We start from the raw sequence: 24,070 nt of genomic DNA on the forward strand, positions 1-24,070 counted from the left end.
TTCCCATGTAAAATGGAGCTAAGAGCTTTTGTAATACAGAAGAAGATACAAGAGAAAAAACTCAGGTTGACAAATTTGAAATACCTTTTTGACAGTAAGGGAGAACAATGTACTTGATTTACGTTACTTAAGACACAAAGAAACCTTTTATTTGAGATATAGTATGATCAAAATATGATTGAATTACCTTCATGTTCTGTATCACTTTATCTCTTTTTTATGTTGAAAATGTAATTTTAATAGGTAATGCTTCATCTTACATAGGAACACAATAAAATACACCACATTCTGAAGAAACTCCAGAAGTTACGAGAATAAGAGTGGGGAAAACTCAGATGGGCTACAATGTCCATTACCTTAAACTGCAAGAGACAAAGGTTCCAACCCACAGGTTAACATTTACATACTTATGACTGACTGCATTTATGTCTTAAAAACAACAAGAGTCAGGAATTAGATTTGGAAGGGTAGGAAAGAACAGTTTTGTGGGGGAGGAACTCTGTCAATGCAGAAAAAAGAGCTGATTATCAAATTAAAGAATAAAAGGAGCTCCCGTAGCTAATATTAGAGAGATGACAGTAAGAATCATTAACTGAGGATATGATGCCTTCTAAGGGAGAAACCTTTCTGATGATACTTATGCAAGCTGGCTGCTTGAGATTTGCTCAGCAGGTCTGTAAGAAAGACTCATAAATGCCTCAGCAAACCCCAAGTGATTATCTGATTGATGTTTCCTAATAATCCACACCGGTGGTCACACATGAAGTTTTGAGACAAGAAATAAGAGCAAGGTCATAACGCAAATGGCAGACACAAATGTGGCACAGGTGAAAGTCCCACACAAAGCCAGTCACAAGTGTGGCTGTGCTGTGACTCTATGATCGTCTAACTAATCAGACAATACAAACACATTTCAAATTTCTAGGAGGTAAAAAATGTCACATACTGATACTTTAGGCGTGCTCAGGGCCAGCTTATAAATACTCCATTCAGTGATGTGTCTTAACGCAAATTTGCATCAGTGAAAAGAAACTGGCAAAATCTCTCTCTCACCATTCAATTTGTCAGACGGTGAAGACCAAAATAGAATGTTTCATCAGTTTTAATTTTTAAATACGATGGTCACATTGGGAAAAATGAAATAAACACAGTAAAATAAACTGTACAGAGGCAAAGTAGAATAACAAAAAAGTTTTTATTAAAATATAAGTTTTACAGAAGTTTCCAGACAAGCCATACAAAGTGGTCACAAGCTTTTAATTGAAGGGAGGATTCTACACTTGACAGCAAAGTCACAATGTTATTAGTGAGGGCCGTGATGTTTGCGTAATGTTCCCATTTTGGTTCAAACAATCAAGCTTGTCCATCTATAGTGTCTAAATAAAGTTAGACTTGGCTAGAGAGCATATTCTAAAGAACTGGTTAGGTGCTTTTAACCAATGCAATCAGATCACCATAAAAAGGGGGTAAGGAGCCCATAAAATGAAAACTACCTTCCCCCCCACCACTAAAAAAAAATAATAATAAAAAAAGAAAAACACCCACACCCCTGCAGCTAACCCTGACAACTACCTTCATTCATAGTGCTTTATACTTAAACCATGATGAGGGAGATGAATAAAAGCAGAGAAGGGCCACTGCTTTTAAACATTTCACAACAACCCAGATGATATTTCTAGCCTCTGCTCATGCTTTACAACAGTGAATCAGGACAAGACATAGATTTGCTACTGTGCATTTACTCACCAGAGGACTGAAGATGTCTGGGCTTTTATTCTGTAATGTTTCTGAGACTGTGTCCATTAAATGCAAACAAAAAAGGAAGAAGCCTTGGCAGAACAGGGGAAGTGATGTACACTTGATGATTGGATAGATTTAAATATTATTCGTGGCATATAGCCTAGTCCATGCTCTAGCTGTTTCTATGGCTTGGGCTTCGTTGGTCTTCCACTGCTCCGCTACATCATTTGCTGATGGGTCATCTGGGTTGGGAGCAGTTAACAAAGCCTGGATCGATAGCAGGACTGCGTGGATCTGCAGTACTGGGGACCACTTATCCTTCAAAATATCTAAACATATTCTTCCCAACTTGTCTACATTAGGATGATAAATTTTGGTCATGAAACATACTTTAGGGGCTGCCATTGGGTATTCTTCTGGAAGGAATAGTTCAAGTTTAAAAGTCCCTCCCTCAAAGGGGGAATACCTGAGGGCCAGCAATGACCACATGAAAATAATGGGCGTTGCTCTCATCTGGTTCTGCTTTAATGCCGGAAACTGGTTCTTCCAGCAAACACTGGGTTTTCTTGATAATCCTGGGGGCAGCCCGGCCATCTTGTCGGATCCCGAGTTCGGCCTCTGGTCTGGTTTCCGGCCCACTTTCTCTCTTGTTCCTAATTTTATTCTGCATCAAACAACAACAACAAGTGTCTGTAACATTTTAGACTTTGTTATATTCAAAGCCAGTTTATCTTCAGTCAGTCATGCAGGGTTTTGTCAAGGGAGGGTGTCAAATCTCATTCTCTGAATGTCTTTAAAAAGAAAATACATTTCAGGAATACTCACAAACTCTTGGATTAGCAAACTCAAACAAATATAGAACATAATATTTAAAGCTGATGAATGTAAAACGTCCCTCATATATTGCTGGTGCTTTCTTGAAAACAAAAGAAGTCATAGTTGTAGTAAAAACAAAGTTGTATTAAAAGTCATAAAACCTTAATGCTCCTTCAGCTAGTAATTCCCTCTCTAGAGTTGTCTAAGAAAATAATCAGAAACTTGAACAACCATTTCTGTAAATGGATGATCATTGCAGCATTCTTTATCAATAGCAAAGTAAGCTTGACTGTTGAACCGTAGAAACAAGGGTAAACATATTTTGGTGTATCCATATGAGAGAAAAGTGCAGCCATTTAAATTAATAATTTTCAAGAATATTTAATAGGAAGATTCTCATCATATAATCAAGCTTCGCTCATATAATGTTAAGAAAAAAAGGAGGATATAAGAAAGTTAATTCTGAAAACGATAGAAACATACATGTAAAAAATTGAATGGAAACACATCAAAATGTAATAACGGCCATATCTAGAGTATTGAATTGTAGGTGATTTTAATTTTTTCTTGATAATTTTCTGTATAATTCAAAATCTTTTCAATGAGCTTATGTGACTTTTATATTTAGGTAGCTTCAATAGTTAGGTAGCTTCAATAGCTTATGTGACTTTATATAGTTTAAAGAAATATAACAAAAAAATCTGATATGGCGTTAAGGGTGGTTCTGTTTAAGAACAGGCATATGGGAGAAATGAACCTTTAATGTCCCTTCAATTCTAAGGACCATCTGCCCAGTCCTATTAACCAGTAACCACTGAAAGAAGTTAGATGCAATTAGTAAAGGTAGAAAGAAACAGTGCCTTTGTGAGTTCTATCTGTATCCCTGTGCATATCTCCCGCCTTAAACTAATGGAGCTATTTATTGAGTTCAAGCTGTCCCCAAGGAGGGCTGCTTTCTACTTTGCTTCTATGCAAGTGTTGTTCACTTTTTACAACTGGCTACTGAATCAAAGCCAGCAGCTGGCCATCCATGCTATTACAGAGAACAATAGTCCAAGCCCAAGCCCCTCAAGAGGGGCCCTACTCCCATATATTGAATACGCCTGCATAAGAAGCAGACACCACCGAGGCCCGGTCTATCTGATTCTGCTCATGCGATACCTACAGAAAATATGAAGACAGAAGACGTGAGGGCCACATCTTATTGAGTGACCTGGGGAAACTCAATTGAACTCCAGTTTAGTTATCTTTAAAATTGTAATCATATTGGCTTTATCTACCTCCTGTAAAGCATGTAAGAAAGAAGTTTGTAAGCTACAGTTAGTTGTTAGATGATTATGTTCCTATTTTTCTTATGATTTCTTTTCCTTTTCAAGTACATAATGATGCTAAAGAGACAGTAAAATAGTATCAGTCCTCCTGCCTTGCCCAGGACTTCATGTAGCTTTGTAATGTGATCTCAAAGTGGACTGCAACTGGATGGCCTGGTGCTATTTATTAGCACCACTTGAAGTGAACCTATATGCCGGTGGCATATTGAGCTGACAAGCTGTGACGTCACTGGCAGAAGCAGCACTTCCGGAAGGCAGAGTTGCTGAGGGTTTTTTATGACATTATTCTCTCAGCATATTGGATTCTGATGGTCAGTAGTGGCAGTGGTGTCTGGGAAAATAAGGTCAAGTGAAGCACTATGTTACTAATGATTTAGCGGTTACAGCCTGTCCGAGGCATAGGCTGGACCCAGATGAATTATGATTTTTTTTTTCTAAAATTAAGCTTAAACCTCATAGAGTTATCAGCACTGATTTCTTTTGTCTTTCAAAAGTTTATTAATTTTGTGGGAGATAGACATTTTCCTCTCTCTTGTCAGAATAGAAAAATACCCAGGTGTGAGCCTTTCCTGCTTTGGTTTCTTTAGCTGTTTTATTACTCAATTTATAGAGCAGTATTCCTACCTTTTTGAGGAAGGAGAAATACTATTGATGTTTGTTACAGAACACTGTACTGTTCTGATTCTCTTTCTACCTTATTGATTAAACCTTCCCTGATGCTCTCCGTGAGATCATTCTATGATTTTTTTCCTAAAGCCTGGTATGCAAAGAGCTGATCAGGCACCATATTTTTTGAGATCCTTAAAAGCCAAGCTACGTTGTCCTTTAGGCAGTGGAGTTTTGATCAAGAGAGGAAATGATGGCCATGTTTATATTATAGAAAAGTCACTTCGGCAGCTGTCTAGTCAGGGAGACATGTAAGGATGCATTATCATCCAGGGGATAGATGGGGATTTCTTCAATGGGCGCATTGGTAGTCAGGGATGGGAAGAAGAATTCAAGAAATATTAAGGAGGTGAGATCAACAGGTATAGACTGGATGTAAAGCTAACTGCCAGGTTTCTAGAGTGGGTGTCTAGGGTGACACACCAACAGGTAGCTACCAATGTTCTCTGTCTAGTTACAACCTAGTAGAGAAAAGAAATATAAAAACATGTAAGTGCACTTATTGAACAATTCCCATGTGCCAGGCATTATCCAAAACATTCTATGTGCCTCGTCTTATTGATTCTTCTCATCAGTACTATGATATACTATTGTTATTGCCATTTTAAAGATGAAGAAACTGAGGCTAAGCAAAACTGGGCAATACACTCAAGGTCAATTGACTGGTAAGTAGTGGACCAAAATTTGGAGCCTCCTAGGTAGGCTGATTGTAAAACCTCTGCTGCACAGTACCTAGCAATGTTTACCCATAAGTATTCTAAACAAAGTTCAAAAAGGAACATTGAAGCACTTAGAAGAACCAACTGCCAGAGGGTATTTTAGGGTTAGCCATTCATGTAAAAATAATGCAAAATAGTAAGCTGCTTTCTTCTCAAACTCATAGTTTAATATACAAGTAAAATTGCTAATTCCCAAATTAGAGAATCTTAGAGGAGAGTTTCAAAGATGGAAAGTCTCAGAATATTTCGTATTACCCATTTATTTTCTAAAAATGAGAAATTAAAACCTAGAGAAGGCTCATTTCCTCCTAAAATTATCACAGTAAAACAGGTGGAACCTACACAAGAACTAAAGCAAAAAATATTCAAACCTAATCAAAGATGATAACAGAAAGCGATTTTAACCATTCATTTAAGAGAGGAGAGCCAGTTGCCACCCTGACATTCTTAATGTCTTGCTTCTGGCAGATGCAGTTCTAGCTAATCTGGCTGTGGTCCTTTGTGACCTCAGAGAATGATGAACCTGACACATGGTTAGCTAGGCTTTAAGATGATCTCTAGAGCAAAACAGTCGCTATTGCTCTCCTGAGGAAGTGATTTGTGTGTGGTTTATTAAGGTAGATTTGGTTTTATTGTTAGAGCAGTCTGTCATTTCACAGTCAACCCCTAATTGTTATATTTTCCATTGTTATTCTTTATCACTAGAAGACTTTAAAACTCAGTATAAAGTATAAAAGCCCTGGGAAGCCTTTTAAATTGTTTGATGGAAAAACAGTTTTGCTTACTAAGTGCACATTTTGGAAGGTCTCCTTCCCATATCGTTTTGAGAAAATATATAATATAATGGATATAGACTCTACTATCTATAAACCTTAGGTTCTAATCAAATTGAAAGGTCACTTTCTAAATTGAGCCATGACCAAATTATTTTTTTTTTATTTTTATTATTTTATTTTTAATTTTTTAAAAATGGAAGTATATTTGATTTGGAAGTATTTGATTTGGAAGTATATTTGATTATATTTTAATTTTTAAAAAATGGAAGTATATTTGATTTACAATGTTGCAGGTGTACAGCAAAGTGATTCAGTTTTATATATATATATATATATATATATATATATATATATATTTGTGTTTCTCTGTCTGACTTAATACACATAGTATGATAATCTCTCAGTCCATCCATGTTACTTCAAATGGCATTAGTTCATTCCTTTTTATGGCTAAGTAATATTCCATTGTATATATATATATATATATATATATATACCCCGTATCTTCTTTATCCATTTATCTGTTGGTGGACATTTGGTTGCTTCCATGTCTTGACGATTGTAAATAGCGCTGATATGAACATTGGGGTGCATGTATCTTTTCGAATTAGAGTTTTCATCTCTTCTGGATATATGCTCAGAAGTGGTATTGCTAGATCATATGATAACTCTATTTTTAGTTTTCTAAGGAACCTCCAAGCCATGACCAATTTTTAGGTGATTACAGTTGTGAGTGACTAAGCTACACAGGAAAACCAATTTCATGACTATACTCTTAGACAGGTTAAAATGTTCAAGCCTGGAATTAGCATACGTATATGAAAGGCCGTTAGAAACCGTTCAAATGGAAGGCAAGAAATCCTGCTACTTGGAAAAAAATCCGTTACATCTGTAGCTGGCTTCACCTGCTTACTAGTTTTCCTGTTTGTGCCCTGTCACCTGTTGGTTAGTGGGCAAGTAACCCACTGATTTTGTATTCTTTTTTACACCTTTGTATTTGGAATCCATCTCCCTAGGACAGAAAGACAAAGGGAGATGTGGGAGAAAGTGAGACCAGGGATGCTGTGCGTAGGAAATAGCAGGGATGGGGAGGGAGAGGATGGCAGAGAAAAAAGACGCAGGAAGGCCCATTAGGGACAGTGTGGTAACCTCCGCAGTGATTCACTATCAACACATTGACAGTATAAACAAAATTGTATGGGAAAATTTAAATCTATAAAATACATGAACAAACTATTTTCAAGCACTTCAAAGGTATTACTTACAAAATATATATTATTCTTATCAGAATCCAGAAATCTATTATTTTGTGTATTTTAAAGAAGTTGAATTTCTTTTAAAAAATACTATAATATAGAGTTTTCACCAACTCAGACTGTCTTTTTGTTTAATTAGGCCTGTTAATAAGATTTTTACTGTGTATATCTAGTACCACTTACCACTTTAGATTTTTAAGCTCAGCGTAAACTGGTATCAGCGGGAAACTCGTACGTATGATGATTGCTTTTAAGTTTAAAAGTAGTACAGTTCTCGGGCTTTCCTGGTGGCGCAGTGGTTGAGCGTCCGCCTGCCGATGCAGGGGACACGGGTTCGTGCCCCGGTCCGGGAAGATCCCACATGCCGCGAAGCGGCTGGGCCCGTGAGCCATGGCCGCTGAGTCTGCGCGTCCGGAGCCTGTGCTCCGCAACGGGAGAGGCCACAACAGTGAGAGGCCCGCGTACCGCAAAAAACAAACAAACAAAAAAAGTAGTATATCTCTCAATAGTCATTAGTTCCTTTAAAGAACATGATTCCACTCCAGGATAACAGTCTTTGATGCCCTGCTACAATGACTGGACATTTTTTTCCAAATTAATAAAGTTGGCTTCCATTTAATTGAGTTAATCACTAATTCAACTGTCTCGATCCTAGCAGCATGACATTAAGGACCATTTAATAATAAAGTAATAAGAAGCTGAATATTTAATAGAAAAAGATCTATTTTTTAATGTAAAAATGTTATTCTCATTGACAATTCTTGGGGAAATTTTTGCTGTCATGGCAACTATTCTTAGCAGAATCTTGCTCTTCTGCTTTACAGTCAAGGTGGTTTGATGGTTGAATAGATTATTTAAGTCACTAGTGGAGAGCACGTAATAGCTGTTGGTTTAGACTTCAGATGGTTTTGCATGATAAATGATAAGTGCTTTTAATGATGATGAAAAGTTATTTATTAATAACAAGCAAAACTGGCCACTCATCTGTCAAGTCTCAGATTAGATGCTATTTCTTTAAGGAAATCTTTTCTACTTAAGTAAACTCAATCATTACATTCTACACTTTTCCATCTTACTCCCTGTAAAATAACTTGATCCTACTTATATTCCCAGCAGTTAGTACAGTGGCTGCACCTTCTAAGTACTTGATAAATATTTGCCGAATAAGTAATACATGAAAATCTGTAATGTACAAAAATTTTACATTTTGTACTAACTTGGTTTTGGATTTGCATGATCTACATTTTGCATTTAAATATGCAGCAAATGTGTACAATAATTCAGGTTCATTTGGTACAAGAATGCATTACTTCTTATTTTTGCAGGATTACATTTATATTCAGATTTTTTAATGGCTATACATTTTATTTAATAATTAATTTTATACTATTATTAATGATGAAATGCCAGGATTATTAAAACTTAATGAAACGTTTAGTTTTAGTGCACAATTTACCCTTTCATTTTATCCATTGGACTGTTTACAAAACCAATTCAGCTTCAGTATTTGAAATACAATGAGTGGATTCCTCTGTTGTGGATAATTGCTTCAGTTGAGAATATTATACAAGACAGGAGAGAAAACGTGGTTTAAATATTCTGACTCAATATACTTTGCATCTTATGACTATTACAGGACAGAATGCCTTGGTAATTTATTCCTAGCTCTCTCTTTAAATTTTATATATTTAGAGTTCATTGTTATGTTTCTTAAAATATCATATAAATTCTGCTATAAATTTTGAGCCATCTTTGTGAAAGTGGTCCTGCTTAAAACTACAAAATCTGTCTGAGTCTCAAAGATGGAAACATGTCTGGGCAGCTTGGGCACAAGTAGTGTGAGTTACTCTCTGATACATGCCCTCAGCTCCATTGGACAGGACAGTGCATTTCTCTATAATTTCCTAGTTAGTTCTGCAGTTAGATTATGCAAGTGACTTGCATCTTGTCCTCAACTCCATCTTCTTTCAGAAGCACAAATCAGTTCCATCACTGATGGGTATAAGGAGTGGGAAAGGGGGATTACAATGTATTCCTCCCACCATGTAATCTATAAGGCGCTCCGAGCCAAACAAAATCATGTGGGCATTGAATTTCAAAACCATAACATATATGTATTGATTTATAGTGACAGTGTTGCTTAGGAAATAAGAAATCTCAGTCTCATTAAAGAAACTAGCCAGTAGCAAGTATGTAAAATATTTATACATCTGGTATAAATAAGTAATTCATTCAGGTTACTTTTTTCTGAAAATGTATCTCTAATGGATATTACTCAGCCATAAAAAGAAACGAAATTGAGTTATTTGTAGCCAGGTGGATGGATCTAGAGACTGTCATACAGAGTGAAGTAAGTCAGAAAGAGAAAAACAAATACCATATACTAACACACATATATGGAATCTAAAAAAACCAACAAACAAACAAAAAACAATGGTTCTGAAGAACCTAGGGGCAGGACAGGAATAAAGATGCAGACATAGAGAATGGACTTGAGGACACGGGAAGTGGGAAGGGGAAGCTGGGATGAAGTGGGAGAGTGGCATGGACATATATACACTACCAAATATAAAATAGCTAGTGGGAAGCAGCCGCATAGCACAGGGAGATCAGCTCGGTGCTTTGTGAACACCTAGAGGGGTGGGATAGGGAGGGTGGGAGGGAGATGCAAGAGGGAGGAGATATGGGGATATATGTATACGGATAGCTGATTCACTTTGTTATACAGCAGAAACTAACACACCATTGTAAAGCAATTATACTCAATAAAGATGTTAAAAAAAGATATTTAGATTGTATGCTAAATTTAGGTGATACAAGAGTTATGGTTGATGGTCACTGTAACATACAAACCTGAAATTTCATGTCTTAGCACAAAATAAGCTTAGTTTTTGTTCACATAAAGTCTAGTGTGATGATGGTGTTTTGTGGGTTGAGGTTCTTATATATTCTGCACACCATTGTCAGGGACTTGAGTTTATACAGATCTGTTTAGAGACTCAGGTTGATAAAAACTCTGCTTCTTGTAACATTGGGCTTCTGAGATGTCTCTCGGGGTTGACCAACTGAGGAAATGAAATGTGGAGAATTGTGGACTTTTGTCTGAAAGGGGTGTGTATTTCTTCTACTTGGGTTCCATAATCTGTCTTACAGTCTAACCAAATGCAAAAGGAGTGGGAAGACAAGGTTAACAGTGGGTGGCCATTTTCTAAAAACAACACTTCTCTGTGAAAGGACAGCATGAGTTTTTGGTGAATAGCTTGCTTCCTCTGCTATGGTAAGAGAGTGATCATGATTGCTGTATTCAAGCAACAACTGAAAATTGTCTTTGGAGAAATGGTATTAAAAATAAGGCTATTTTTAAAAATGAAAACTAAACATTATCAATCCATAATTGAATATATTTAGGACTGTTGTTTTAGAACAAGAGGATTGTTGTGTCATCAAATAGAATCCCATGTAGATGATTATGGAGATATTCTTAGATTTCGGAAGTTCAAAATAGTTATTTCCTTTTTTCCCTCAGGTGATTATTTTTAAGTAATGGGATAAAAAGCCCTCTTTCTGTAGTTGCTTACCTAAAATTACTAAGCAAGATGCTAGTTTTATTTAGAAGATATATACAACACATTCTTTTGTATTATAATGATTATGACATATAATCATTCTGTGCTGCTAAAATAAAATTCTGTGATTAAGAATAACTGTGTCTTTATAGTACTTTACAAAATATTTCTAAGTCCTTATGCCACTTGAGCCCATCAATGAGCCTTTGAGAAAGATAGGAAAGGTATTATTAGCCCCCTTTTGGACAAGAAATATAGACTAAGCAATTACACTCCAATAAAGATGTTAAAAAAAGAAAAGAAATATAGACTCACAGTGTTTAAACAGCCAGCTTAAAATACTGTGGATTGTAAGGGTTAGATGAGTAAGAACTGTAATCTTGTAATGCTGTTTTCATTACCTACGTGACTGAATCTACCTGGACACTGGAAAGGACCATTAGTTTGAATTTTGCAGTTTGTACAATCTATAAAAATGACCACTGATGCAGGTGATGTGAGAATCACAAGGTGACTGAAATAACAGATCAGCATTGTTGGTTTATTCATTTTGCTGATGTAGGCGTATCTTGTGTATTAACTTTTAAATATTCATAGAGTAGAATTCCAGGAGTGGACAGATATTAAGCCTTTTTCTTTTAATTCACAAGGGCCATCGAAGCTGCGGCTCCAGTGTATTTCTAAATGAACCCATAACTCTTCTATATTTTTCAAAAATGATTTTATTTAGTATAAGTAACTTTTAAACTTTTTATTCACTGATACATTATTGAGTTTTTATTGCCTAAAATTGTTTAGTACAGATATAAAAGACAAAGTTGCTTTTCTCAAGAAGATCACAGTCTCACGAGGGTTAGAGAGTAAGCAGAGACTTCTCAATCTGATAAAGTTGATGAAAGAAGAATATTCAGGGAGGCTAATAAGCCCTTGGAGTAGAGGCTACCTCAGTGTTGGGTGGGATGGAGTGATTGCTGTAGAAGGTGTCCCAGAGGAAGTGATGTTTGAATTGATTCTGGAAGGATGAGTGCGAGTTCAAAACAGACATGTGGTACTTCTTTTTTTTTTAATAAATTTATTTATTTTATGTATTTATTTTTGGCTGCGTTGGGTCTTTGTTGCTGCATGCAGGCTTTCTCTAGTTGCGGTGAGCTGGGACCACTCTTCATTGCGGTGCAGAGGCTTGCAGTGGCTTCTCTTGTTCTGGAGCACGGGCTCTAGGCGCGTGGGCTTCAGTAGTTGCAGCATGAGGGCTCAGTAGTCGTGGCTCGCGGGCTCTAGAGCGCAGGCTCAGCAGTTGTAGTGCATGGGCTTAGTTGCTCCGGGGCATGTGGTATCTTCCCCGACCAGGGCTTGAACCTGTGTCCCCTGCATTGGCAGGCGAATTCTTAAGCACTGCACCACCAGGGAAGCCCGGCACATGGTACTTTTTAAAATGTAAAATACAAAGTTCAGTTACATTATCAATATTTGACTTAAAATTCTGAAATAATACGAAAATATAATATCCACATCTGGGCTTCAGAAAAGTAATTTAAAGGATAGCTCAGTAGAGAGTCATAAACATTGGGGAATAAAACCAATTAAAAAAATAAGATAGTAGGCATGAATTATGGTTAGATTTATAATTAACTTGAGCTTATTCTATCCTGTCATGTATTGTGACCTATGTGTATTTCTCGATTTGTAGTTTATCCTTCCCTTTACTTGTCTCCATCCTACCTGTGGCTAATCCCGCATTAAATCATTTCCTGCACCTGCTCTGATGCACTTATGATGTGTATTTGTTTCCATGTGGGTTACTCATGCCCAACTTTATTGTGTCAATCTTTGTCCTTCACAGGTTTCTGTGGCACTTTTGCTTCTGCAGGCTTTTTGTTTTCATTAGTCCCAGTGGTAATATTTATTGCCTACCTAGAAGTCACCAATGGATGCAAATTGTGACTTTTCATATTAAAGTCCTTTGGCAGATCAAAGAAAGTTCATCATAGAGAAAATAGACCTAGAACATAAGTTTGTGAAAGTGTTGAACTACCTGAAGGCCCTGTTAGCAGAAAGGTTGGCTGTGGGAACATGGTGGGGAAGCCCACCAGCACAGGCTTAGATGGCAGCCTAAGGCGTTTAGAGGAGGGAGGAACGTTCAGTCACTAGGCTTTATAAAACCTTGATCTATTTTTCTTTAAGAGAAATTGTTTCTCATCTTCTGGAACAGTTTATTGGAAGCTCTGCATGAATATAGACAGGAGAGGGAAAGATGGAAAGAACAGAGGACCTAGCAAGATTGCTTTTAGCTTCGAGTCCCTGTAAAATCCAAGTCAATTTACTTATAGGTCATTGGTCAGAAGATTATAGTAGAACTAAGGTACTATATTATATTTAATATAAACATAAAAACTGCCTCAGAACTCATTTAAGAACCAGAGTACTCTCTTAATATAGACCTTGAAACACCAAGAGAATGGTCAGAGATAAGGTCAGAGGTCATGAAAGTGCCACTGTGTGTGGCAGGTATATGTTGGGATACAGAAATACAGAAGTGACAGCCCTTAGCTTCACGAAGCTTATATTCAAATACGCAGAGATGTGTAAGCAAATAAATTACAATGCAATGTGTTAGGTGCCATTATAAAGAAAGGAACAAAATGCAGTAGATAGCATAACTAACTGCACTGCGCAGGGTGGGGGCAATGATGGTGAAATGGAGTTTGAAGGATGAATAGGAGTTTTCCAGGAAGGGAAGGGAGGAGCACATGGCAAAGCCAAGGCATATTTTTAGGTCTGGAAAAATGTTTAATGAGATTAAGAAAAAAACAAAACAAAAACCAAAGATGTATATCGGAAAATAATCGGAGATGAGGCTGGAAAATAGATTAGAACCAAATAGTAAAGGTCCCAAGTTACAAAAATCTTTCAGACATTACAGTAAAGTATTCTAGACTGTTTTTCCTTCTTAATTTGAGTTATTTTATTCTATGGAAGTTTAAAATGTGTATCCATTATATTAAGCTCATTGTTTTTCTCTTTTTTTTGGCACTCCTTAAAAGCAGGGAAAATTGTTAACAATCAATTAATAATATCAAATAGAGATGATTTATTCATTTCCTTAGTGCAGGAAAACAAGGAGAATTTCCAAGGCTACTTTAACTTTTAGTTTTTGGGAAAAAAATCAAGATCTCAAAGTTATATGTATATTATTTAATAATTATTTAACTTCTAAAAATGATGGATTTCCTCACAGAAATTGACTTTTCCCAAGTTCTAGAGATATAAATATGGTAATTATTTTTTGGGGGGGGTTAAACATTTTTTATTGTGATAAAATATGTATGACAAAAAATATGTCATTTAAATCATTTTCATTGTACAATTCAGTGTATTAATTACATTCACACTGTTGTGCAACCATCACTGCTCTGTGTTTCCAAATCTTTTCCATCACTCCAAAAAGAAACTATAAACATAAGACAATATCTCCCATCCACCTCTTCTCCCAGCCACTGGGAACCGCTACTCCACTTTCTGTCTCTATGAACTTGCCTATCTAGATATTTCATATAAATAGAATCATACAATATTTGTCTTTTTGTCACTGCCTTATTTCACATAGCATATTTTCAAGTTCATCCATGTTGTAGCATACATCACAAATGTATTCCTTTTCATGGGTGAATAATATCCCATTGTATGTATAGACCACATTTTGTTTATCCATTCATTTGTTGATAGACACTTGAGTTGTTTCTACATTTTGGCTACTGGGAATAATGGTAAAATGAACACGGGAGTCAACGTGACTTGTTTTTTTTTTCTTTCTGTGGACATATGTTTTTATTTCTCTAGAAGTGAATCGCTGGGTCATAGGGAAGGTGTACATGTACCTTTTTTTTTAGATCTTTATTGGAGTATAATTGCTTCACAATACTGTGTTAGTTTCTGTTGCACAACAAAGCGAATCAGCCATAGACATATACATGTCCCCATATCTCCTCCCTCTTGAGCCTCCCTCCTACCCTCCCTATCCCACCCTTCTAGGTCATCGCAAGGCACCGAGCTGATATCCCTGTGCTATGCTGCTGCTTCCCACCAACCAACTATTTTACATTCAGTAGTGTATATATGTCGGTGCTACTCGCACTTTGCCCCAGCTTCGCCCTCCCACCCCTTCCCCTCACGTCCATTTTCTATGTCTGCCTCTCTATTCCTGCCCTGCAACTAGGTTCATCAGCACCACTTTTTTTTTTTTTTTTTAGATTCCATATATATGCATTAACATATGGTATTTGTTTTTCTCTTTCTGACTTACTTTACTCTGTATGGCAGACTCTAGGTCCATCCGGTAATGTATTTTTAACAACTGTTTCATGCTCAAGTAATATTAGTTTTCAGGAGATTTCACATATTTTGAATGACTGTTATCATTGCTTAAAATTTATTTGCTTTATTATCTTACATCCTGGCTGGAAACTTTTAGAAATGAATTATAAATAAATTCTAGATTCTGAACATAAATTTTCTCCATGTAGTATTTTCATTGGTACTCCTTTTTGTTTGTTTGTTATTTTATAATCATAAACCTAAGTCTGGAAGCCAGCTAGACCTGCAGGGATATAGGAAAAGGGGGACCTTGAAGAATTGTAGCAAGAGCCTGAAGATTACAGGATGCTGCCTGCTGGTGGGCGGGGGTGGGGGGGGGGTGGGCGGGCACTCTCCTGAGCTACAGGAGGAATGACCTGGTGGTTTAGTTAAAACACAAGTCAAATTTATTAGGGTCGTCCACAGTGGACAATTGTGAGCTGCTTGCTGGTCCTGCCATTCCTTGACCCAAAGTGCTCCATGGCTTCCACTATATACCCTCTTTCGTGTTACCTGCGTGTGCCACCCAACCATTCTGTCTTGACGGTGCAAGTGCGAAACTGGGAACTGTTTGTGTTGGCCTGGTATTTGCCATGGACAAGATGCCAGGACTCTGTGATTCAGGAAGAAGTTCGCATCATCAAATTTCTCCCCCTACATGGACTTGCCACTAGTGCCATTATCACATACAAACCCCAGAAGAATTCTGTGAAAGCACCAACCCTTACAACAAAACCCTTTCTCCCCAGAGCTCAGAATGCAAGTATTCTGCTGTCTTTGGAACTTTGTCTGCAAATAGGTTGAAGGAAACGTGGCCTAAGGTCTCACCCTTGACTGTGATGTCAGAGAACAGGGTGGGTTGACCTTGGCTGGGTGTTGGCGTTGGTGGCATCTGCAGAGCCTCATTATACTGTTTTTGAAGATTTAATTGCTTCTAGAATTCCTAGAACAGTGTTGTATGCTCTCTATAAGAAGTTTTAATTCACTCATGAGTGTTGTTCACTGGATAGGTTTAGGGCTGATAAATTGCTATGTCAGCTATCCCTTGATGCTGGGATACCACAGGCTGTGTAAAACCTGAGCTCAGGGACTCTGGGGTTCTCCAGAGGTGTAGGCAGCTCCCTGAGAGGCACAGTTGGGTCACTAGGAGTTTTTCACAGGAGTCTGTCTCTCTGGCTATGTGAGGGGGCCTTTCATTAGTGGTTGGCAACAGTCACAGTTCATCTAGGAATGAGCAGATAGCAGTGGTGTTTTAGCATATGCATGTCCATGTGAGCAGAACATTAGTACCTTTCTTAATTTTCAAACATAATTTTAAAGTGGAGACTTTCAGAGCACACCATCGTCAACAACTGGTCTCACATGCCTAAAAGCATGATCGCAGTGTTGCTTTAATGAGCTTTATGTAACAAAGCTCAAAAACCTCAGAATATTAATCTTTTACAAAATGTTATTTAGAAAAGAAGAACATTTTATGTCTCCAAAAGACAATGAAACAGAAGACAAATGACCTGAGCTGGAAAGGCAGCTGACATTTATCTGTATTTGGTCTTTTACATTAGCTCATGTGCCACAATTTGTTACACAGACATCATTAGCACCATATTTTACAGATGAGTAAACTGAGGCTCCGAGAAGTTGGATGACCAGATCATGAATTGGAATACAGTCTTTCTGGCTCTAATGTCCATGGTCTCACCTATCATGAGTCCCAGTTCTGCTAAAACACATCATTTGATTGTTCTGAGCCATAGTTCTGCTCTAGTTAATTATCACAGCATAACAAACCAGCAGAACACTTAATGGTTTAAAACAACAACAATTTAGATTCTCTCATACTCTAGCAGGCTCGATCAGCTTTTTTTCATGGTGGTCTCAAGGAAGCATTCCAAGAAGATGGAAATGAAAGTTGCAAGGTGCCTTAAGACCTGGGCTCTGAAAGTCCCACAGTGCTACTTCACCACATTCTATTAGTCAAAGCAAGTCACAAGGCCAGCCCAGACTCAATGGGTGGGAAAAACAAATTTGTCTCCTGATGGGAATGGCTGCAAACATTTTATGATCGTGTTTAATTGCTCGCTATTCTTTTCTGTTTTTAATTTTTAATATGTTATATTATGTTGCATTATTACCAAAGCACTAAAGAATGTTAGAAAATGACATTTTATTTATTTATTTATTTTTTGCGGTACGCGGGCCTCTCTGTTGTGGTCTCTCCCGTTGCGGAGCACAGGCTCCGGACGCGCAGGCTCAGCGGCCATGGCTCACGGGCCCAGCCGCTCCGCGGCATGTGGGATCTTCCCGGACCAGGGCACGAACCCGTGTCCCCTGCATCGGTGGACTCTCAACCACTGCGCCACCAGGGAAGCCCAACATTTTAGATTCTTGAATATGTCTCCTAATTTTGTCATACTTTACCATTGTGAAGGAGCATGAAGATACCTTGAAAACCTATAAATAGAGCCCTCTGTAATCTAAGGTGTTACAGAAGATGCTAGATTTGCAATTGAAAGGAACTTTTAATAGATTAAAAAGAGATGAAAAAGAAATGTGAAACATAATCTCTAGTTCATAGGGCATAGGAATTTTCACCTAGACTTACAGAGGCATTAATAGTTTTGTAAAATGCTATGAAATGTGATTTTTTTTATTGTTGTTGTTTGTGTAGAATGAAGCAATAAGTAAAAGCTGTGTGAAGTCAAAGTCTTGCCCTCCTTCAGATACTTAATACTATTAGGTCCAGTGCTCTCATACCAAGAAATCTGTGGAATCATATTATGGACATGGAATGGTCCTGGCTAATGCAGAAATACCTGCTAAATCTAAAGGCTTTCCCCCAATATAAGATTTCTCAGTGACATTCTCTCTTTCTAAGAATTATTCTAACCTTGAACATGACTTTCATAAAAATACCAAATAATTGATAAACTACCATTTTACATAGTAAGTCATTACTCTTAACTCCTTCTCCTTCCAAAATCTAATTTCTTTTGGCATCTCAAAATATTATTGAGGTGTGCTAAAAGGAGTTCTAAAATGGAAAACCTAAATGGTGCTACAAAAAGAGATAACCTCCTGAGATTTCTTTTCTAAGAGGAGGCTGCCTGAGATTTGGGAACTTTATTTAGGAATAAGTTCTTGAAAATTAACCCTGAGTGATCTGTTCTTAAATGGCGCCGGTAACTGACATTGTAAGGATTTAAAGTTTCCTTTTTTGGGTTTTGGTTGTTTTTTTGGGTTGTTTTTATATAAGTTTGTCTCCTCAAATTGCATCCTGTACAATAACATCTGGGGATTAGAAGATACATGGCCTAAGCTACAGGCATATTCTGTTTTGCTTACGTAATGTTTAAAAATTGACTTAGTTGTCAATATTTTGATAGAAGATTTTACATAAAAGTCTGAAATTCCAGCTTCTCTATAAAAATCAGAATATCTGATATATCTGGTACAGCACAGGGAGCTCAGCTTGGTGCTCTGTGGTGACCTAGATGGGTGGGATGGAGGGGGTGGGAGGGAGGTCCAAGAGGGAGGGGATATATGTCTACATGTAGCTGATTCACTTCGTTGTACAGCAGAAACTAACACAACATTGTGAAGCAATTATACTCCAATAAAAAAAAGAATATCTGATAATATTGGGCCAGCATTCCCACTTGAACATAATGGTTTGAAGCTGAATGGAAGTTGCCCTCTTTAGATAGGGCATATGCGATCTGGTCACCATCATTTCCACTTGAACATAATGGTTTGAAGCTGAATGGAAGTTGCCCTCTTTAGATGGGGCATATGCGATCTGGTCACCATCATTTCCACTTCCTATGCTTATATAACCTGCTTGCCTGTGTAGGCATTTGAGTTTGAGACAGTGAAGCAATTATAGCTGAAAGGATCCTAACACCCCTGTGATGTCTGATAGTCAAAGACTTTGGGGGCTACAACGGGGTGTCAATGGTATACAAGTAACAGAGTATGGAGACCATCAGGTGTACGGGTGCAAAGAGAAAAAAAGAACCTCCATCTATCTGCCTCCTGAACTACAGTGGTATGGATTCTGCCTGTCTCTGAACTATATCATAAAACCTGATTTTGGCAGTAACACTTCAGCACAGATTGCACCTGCTGTTTTAAAAAATACTTTTTATCAGTCATCTTTAGCATCGTATTGAAATGCAAACCAACACAGCATGAAATTTTGACTTCTCTCTTATAAAGCTACAAAGGATAAAAATATATATATATAATTCCAAGTTACCTTGAATTCTGAATTCAGGAATCTAGGCAAACAAAATAGTAGTCAGATCTTTTGATCATATTTTGGATTGGGACAGCCTTTATAAGATGTGTTCCTTGATCTCTCTCTCTATTTTTAAATGTTATGTGTTCTGCCATGTTTGTCATTATTAAATTTTTCCCAGAGTATAGTTATGAATTTCATGCAAATTGGCAATTTTAAGGGTGATTAAAAAGAAAAAATTACCAGACATCTATAGTTCTCCTTTCTGAATCAAAGAATGGATCAGCATGAATAATTTTGAAAATTACACAAATTAGTTTTTAATAACAGTAGCTAACATTATTGTTAGCTTATTACATGCCAGTATTTTAAGTTCCATGTTAATTAATTCATTTGTTTCTATTAGGTAGCCCTACTTAAAAAAAAATTAATTAGTTTTTGGCTACATTGGGTCTTCGTTGCTGCGTGCAGGCTTTCTTTAGTTGTGTTGAGCGGGGGCTACTCCTCGTTGCAGTGCACAGCCTTCTCATTGTGGTGGCTTCTCTTGTTGTGCAGCACGCGTTCTAGGCGCATGGGCTTCAGTAGTTGTGGCACACAGGCTCAGTAGTTGTGGCTTGCGGTCTCTAGAGCACAGGCTCAGTAGTTATGGCGCACGGGCCTAGTTCCTCTGTGGCATGTGGGATCTTCCCAGACCAGGGCTCAAACCCGTGTCCCCTGCACTGGCAGGTGGATTCTTAACCACTGTGCCACCAGGGAAGTCCAGCCCTACTTTATAGATAAGAAAATTGAGGCATAGAGAGGGAATAAAATTTGTCTAAATTCACAGAGCACAGAGATCTGTTTCCTGGCAGTCTGATTTCCAAGTCTGCTCTTAATCACTCTTCTCTACCTCCTTTCTGCTGGTCTCTCTCAGACACCCATTCCAGCCTCCACTGAATTTCACAAAGGCCTGTTTTCAGACATTGTAATAATGTGCAGGAGTCTAAAGTGTACTGGGCTTCTGGAACGTATTGTATGAAACTTAAGGAATTTTCATCATAGGTACTATAATGACAGATAAAAACAAGATTCATTAATATGAAGACTGGTAGAATCTTATAAAATAAAATCACGTTTTTCCACTCTAAACATTATTTTTCTCCTCTAAGATGGTTTGAATAGAGTCAGTGTACATTCTCAAAGTTACTTTTAAAATTTAGTAATGTACAAAGATGAAAATTAAGGTTAGAATATTTGGATTTATTTAGAATGGCGTCTGACTATAGGATTAAAATCCATGTGGTCAAAGTCTATGCTATACACAACAGCAAAGTTATATATAGCACTTATCACAGTGCAAAACTGCCCTTACTCTTGACGGTGGGGACTGGGGTTTAATAACTATTAAGCTTAATAAATATATGGAAGAATTAGTGAGAAGTAACTTGATATAGAGGCAGAAACAATGGTATAAATCCTTGCTAATCAAAGTGTATCCATAGACCAGAAGCATGGGCATCCCCTTGTAAGAAATGCATAATCTCAGATGCCAGCTCAGACCTAGGGAATCAGAACCTATATTTACATCAACAGGTGATTCATGTACACACTAAAGTTTGAGAATCACTGGGCTAGAGATATTGGATTCTGCCAGTAATTAGTTGTGCAACCTTGAATAAGTCACTTACTATACCTCTATTTTAGTTTCCTCCTTCCTTGCCACTTGCTACATTGATTCTGGACCAGTTAATTCTGTATCTTCATTTAGTTGCTTGGAAAATAGAGGTAATAACAATACTTACCTCATTCTATTGTAAGGATTAAATGAAGTAATGGTTAAAAGGTGTACGGACCATCCTTCACATAGTATGCAGTTAATAAATGCCTGCATTGGTTATTTTAGTTATTGTTTATCTGATGTACTGTATTACCTTACTGATTACATGGCAAGTGAGATAATACATTTATTTCAGAATTCCCTATACTTATAAATAGATATGCTTTTTTTTTGCACATTTTCAATTTTATGAGGCAATACAAAATTGTTTTCCAAAGTTGTACCAATATAACTATGCTTTTAAATTGAAGTTAAAAGGATGAAAATTTTCTAGTTAAAGAGCCCAGTAGGGGAAACACTGGAGTAGGGATTAGACAGACTATACTCTAGTCCCATTCTCTTGACCTTGGACCTGTCATTTGCCATCTTTGGATTTCATGGATATTATATAAGAACATAAAATGCTGTAAAATGCTTATAGTACTATTTTATAGATTTTATAGAACTGGCAAAACCCAATGATTATGCATATGTTATCTTAATGATGAGAATTTGTGTTCGGATGACTGCTCTTTTGTGGCACTACACTGGGTACTTTTAGAAGCTCAGAAAATCATTCAAATTATTAAATTACTGTTTCAGCCACACATATATACCCTAATTGCCTATATCTAATCCCAAATCCATTATTTCTATAGGAAATAATTTTTTATTTGAAAATGTAATAGCTCACTTATCAAAGCTTCAAATAAAAGTCTGCTGTCCTCTCCTCTTTCTGTCACCTTATTGTCTAGGCAGTATGTGAGCACACTAGCTGAATCATTGCAGGCACACAGTAATTCTTCATTGAGTGAAAGACAGTGACTTCACCCTAATTGTCTGCTCTCCACTGGAAAACTCTCAGAAATTTGTTGCTTCTCTTTTGTGGGTATCAAGTTTATAGCAAAATATCAACTCTACGATAACCAAAAACTTAAGTGTTTGGAGTTGACTAATTCTTCTTTGCCTGAAAAACCTGTCCCAGATTCATAATCAACTTAACCAGGTTTTATGTTAGACCAGAGTATATTATGAAACTTTTATAAATGAGTAGAACTTCTTGGACCTTTCTTCATTTGCTGCCTTTATTTCTCTTTCTCAATTAGTCATGGTAAATTTTCCTGGTGAACATGTGGCCAGCACATTTAATAAATATTTAAATTGAATTGAATGTTAAAATGAATGCAAATTAAATTGGGTCATTTTTTTCTGCTTATTTTAATACATCTGTAAGTCACATCCCATTGAGGTACTCTGTGATTCAAAAAACAAGAGCTCTGCAGCAAGCTAAGCCACCGCAATGAGAAGCCTACGTACCACAACAAAGAGTAGCCCCAGTTCACCGCAACTAGAGAAAGCCCGCGTGCATTAATGAAGACCCAACGTAGCTATAAATAAATAACTTAAAAAAATTTTTTTAAAAAGAGTGGTTTCTTAAAAACCATAGGAATGCTATTTTGCTTAGTCATAAGATTTACAAATAAAGACTTTTCTTATCAACATATCTCTGAGAAAAAGGCTTTGTGTCATTAGAAAAGAGACAGTCTCAAGGGAACCATGTTTATATAAAGTGTAAAAATTTGGACATTTATCTGAAGAAAGATCTTTGGTTATGGATTCAAAATGATTACTTCAGCGCTGAGAGGGCCAGAAAAAATTTACTGATCTGGAGAGGAGTGTATAGCTCGTGTGTGTTTGTGTGTGTGTGTGTGTGTGTGTGTGTGTAGCTCTTGTGTGTATATGTGTGTGTGTATGTGTATGTATGTGTGTATGTGTATATATGTGTGTATTTGTGTACACATGTGTTTGTATATAGCTCTTGTGTGTGTGTGTTTCTTTTCTACTAGCAGCTTTTAAAGATATAATTGACATAAATATTTAGTGTGCATATTTAGTGTAGTGTATGATATGATAAGTTTTGACATACATATAAACCGTAAAGCCATCACCACAATCAAGATAATCAACATATTTAGTTATCTTTGGATTGATGGAGGTGTTTAACTGAAATGTCAAAACCAAATCCCATCTCTTCTCCAGAAAAAATTTTTACTATTATATTGAATTTTAAAATTAAAATTAGATTTGTGTACCTTTGTTTGTGTTTGGTCACAAGCACTGTTTCTGTAAATACAGTTTAGATGTAAGTATATGTTTAATTTAGTGTGGCTGCAATTCATACTGTAGCGTGACTGGCCTCAAGTGGTGTCTAGGCAGAACAGCATCACTGCTAGATTCAAAGCAACAGGTGAATTTAAAGAGCAATGACACATCAGCTAAGATCATGCACCATGTGCTAGTCCACAGGGCTCGTGAAATGGAACATCAGGTCTTCCATAACGGGAGGTGGGAACTGTCTCCCTCTAGTCTTGGGATTCCCCCAGTATGGAAAAAGTGTTCTGATACTGGGTAATACTTTAACGCAGTTGTTGCTCAGGACTTTTTCACAGAGGAAGGTTTATACTGATTTTCTTTTTCTCAGAGAAGAGACTTACTTCTCTCTGGCTAACTTCTTTCTGCTATGCTGACACTTCTTCAAGATATATCTTTATTGTGTTACCTGTTTTTTCTTCTGTGCCTTTTTTTTTCTGGCAGCTTTTAATTTTGGTTAGATGCTCTAAGAACTCTGAAATTGTATCTATATAGGTGAAAATGAAGGATCCACAAAACAATGGCCCTGTTAATTTGAAGCCATTTTATTGATGAGTTTGGGTAACTGGGAGGTTTGCCTGAAGATAGGGAGTGTTCAGACCTTGAACTATGCTTTGGCATGTCCTTTCTCCTTATTATTTCTCTCTATTATTCTGTTGTCCCCAGC

At 37.1% G+C, this 24,070-nt stretch overlaps 1 protein-coding gene and 1 pseudogene across 3 annotated transcripts in view; one reads left to right on the plus strand and one right to left on the minus strand.

Annotated features, from left to right (window-relative positions):
- The window catches only part of ANK2 (ankyrin 2), a 570,766-nt gene that overhangs the window by 254,444 nt on the left and 292,252 nt on the right, over positions 1-24,070 (plus strand). The window lies entirely within an intron of this gene.
- On the minus strand, positions 1,876-2,334 carry LOC113619035 (ubiquitin-conjugating enzyme E2 N-like; annotated as a pseudogene).

Source organism: Aethalodelphis obliquidens, unplaced genomic scaffold (genome assembly GCF_003676395.1).
Source record: "Aethalodelphis obliquidens isolate GAN/ISIS:26980383/991018 unplaced genomic scaffold, ASM367639v1 scaffold6, whole genome shotgun sequence".
NCBI classification, from domain to species: domain Eukaryota; kingdom Metazoa; phylum Chordata; class Mammalia; order Artiodactyla; family Delphinidae; genus Aethalodelphis; species Aethalodelphis obliquidens.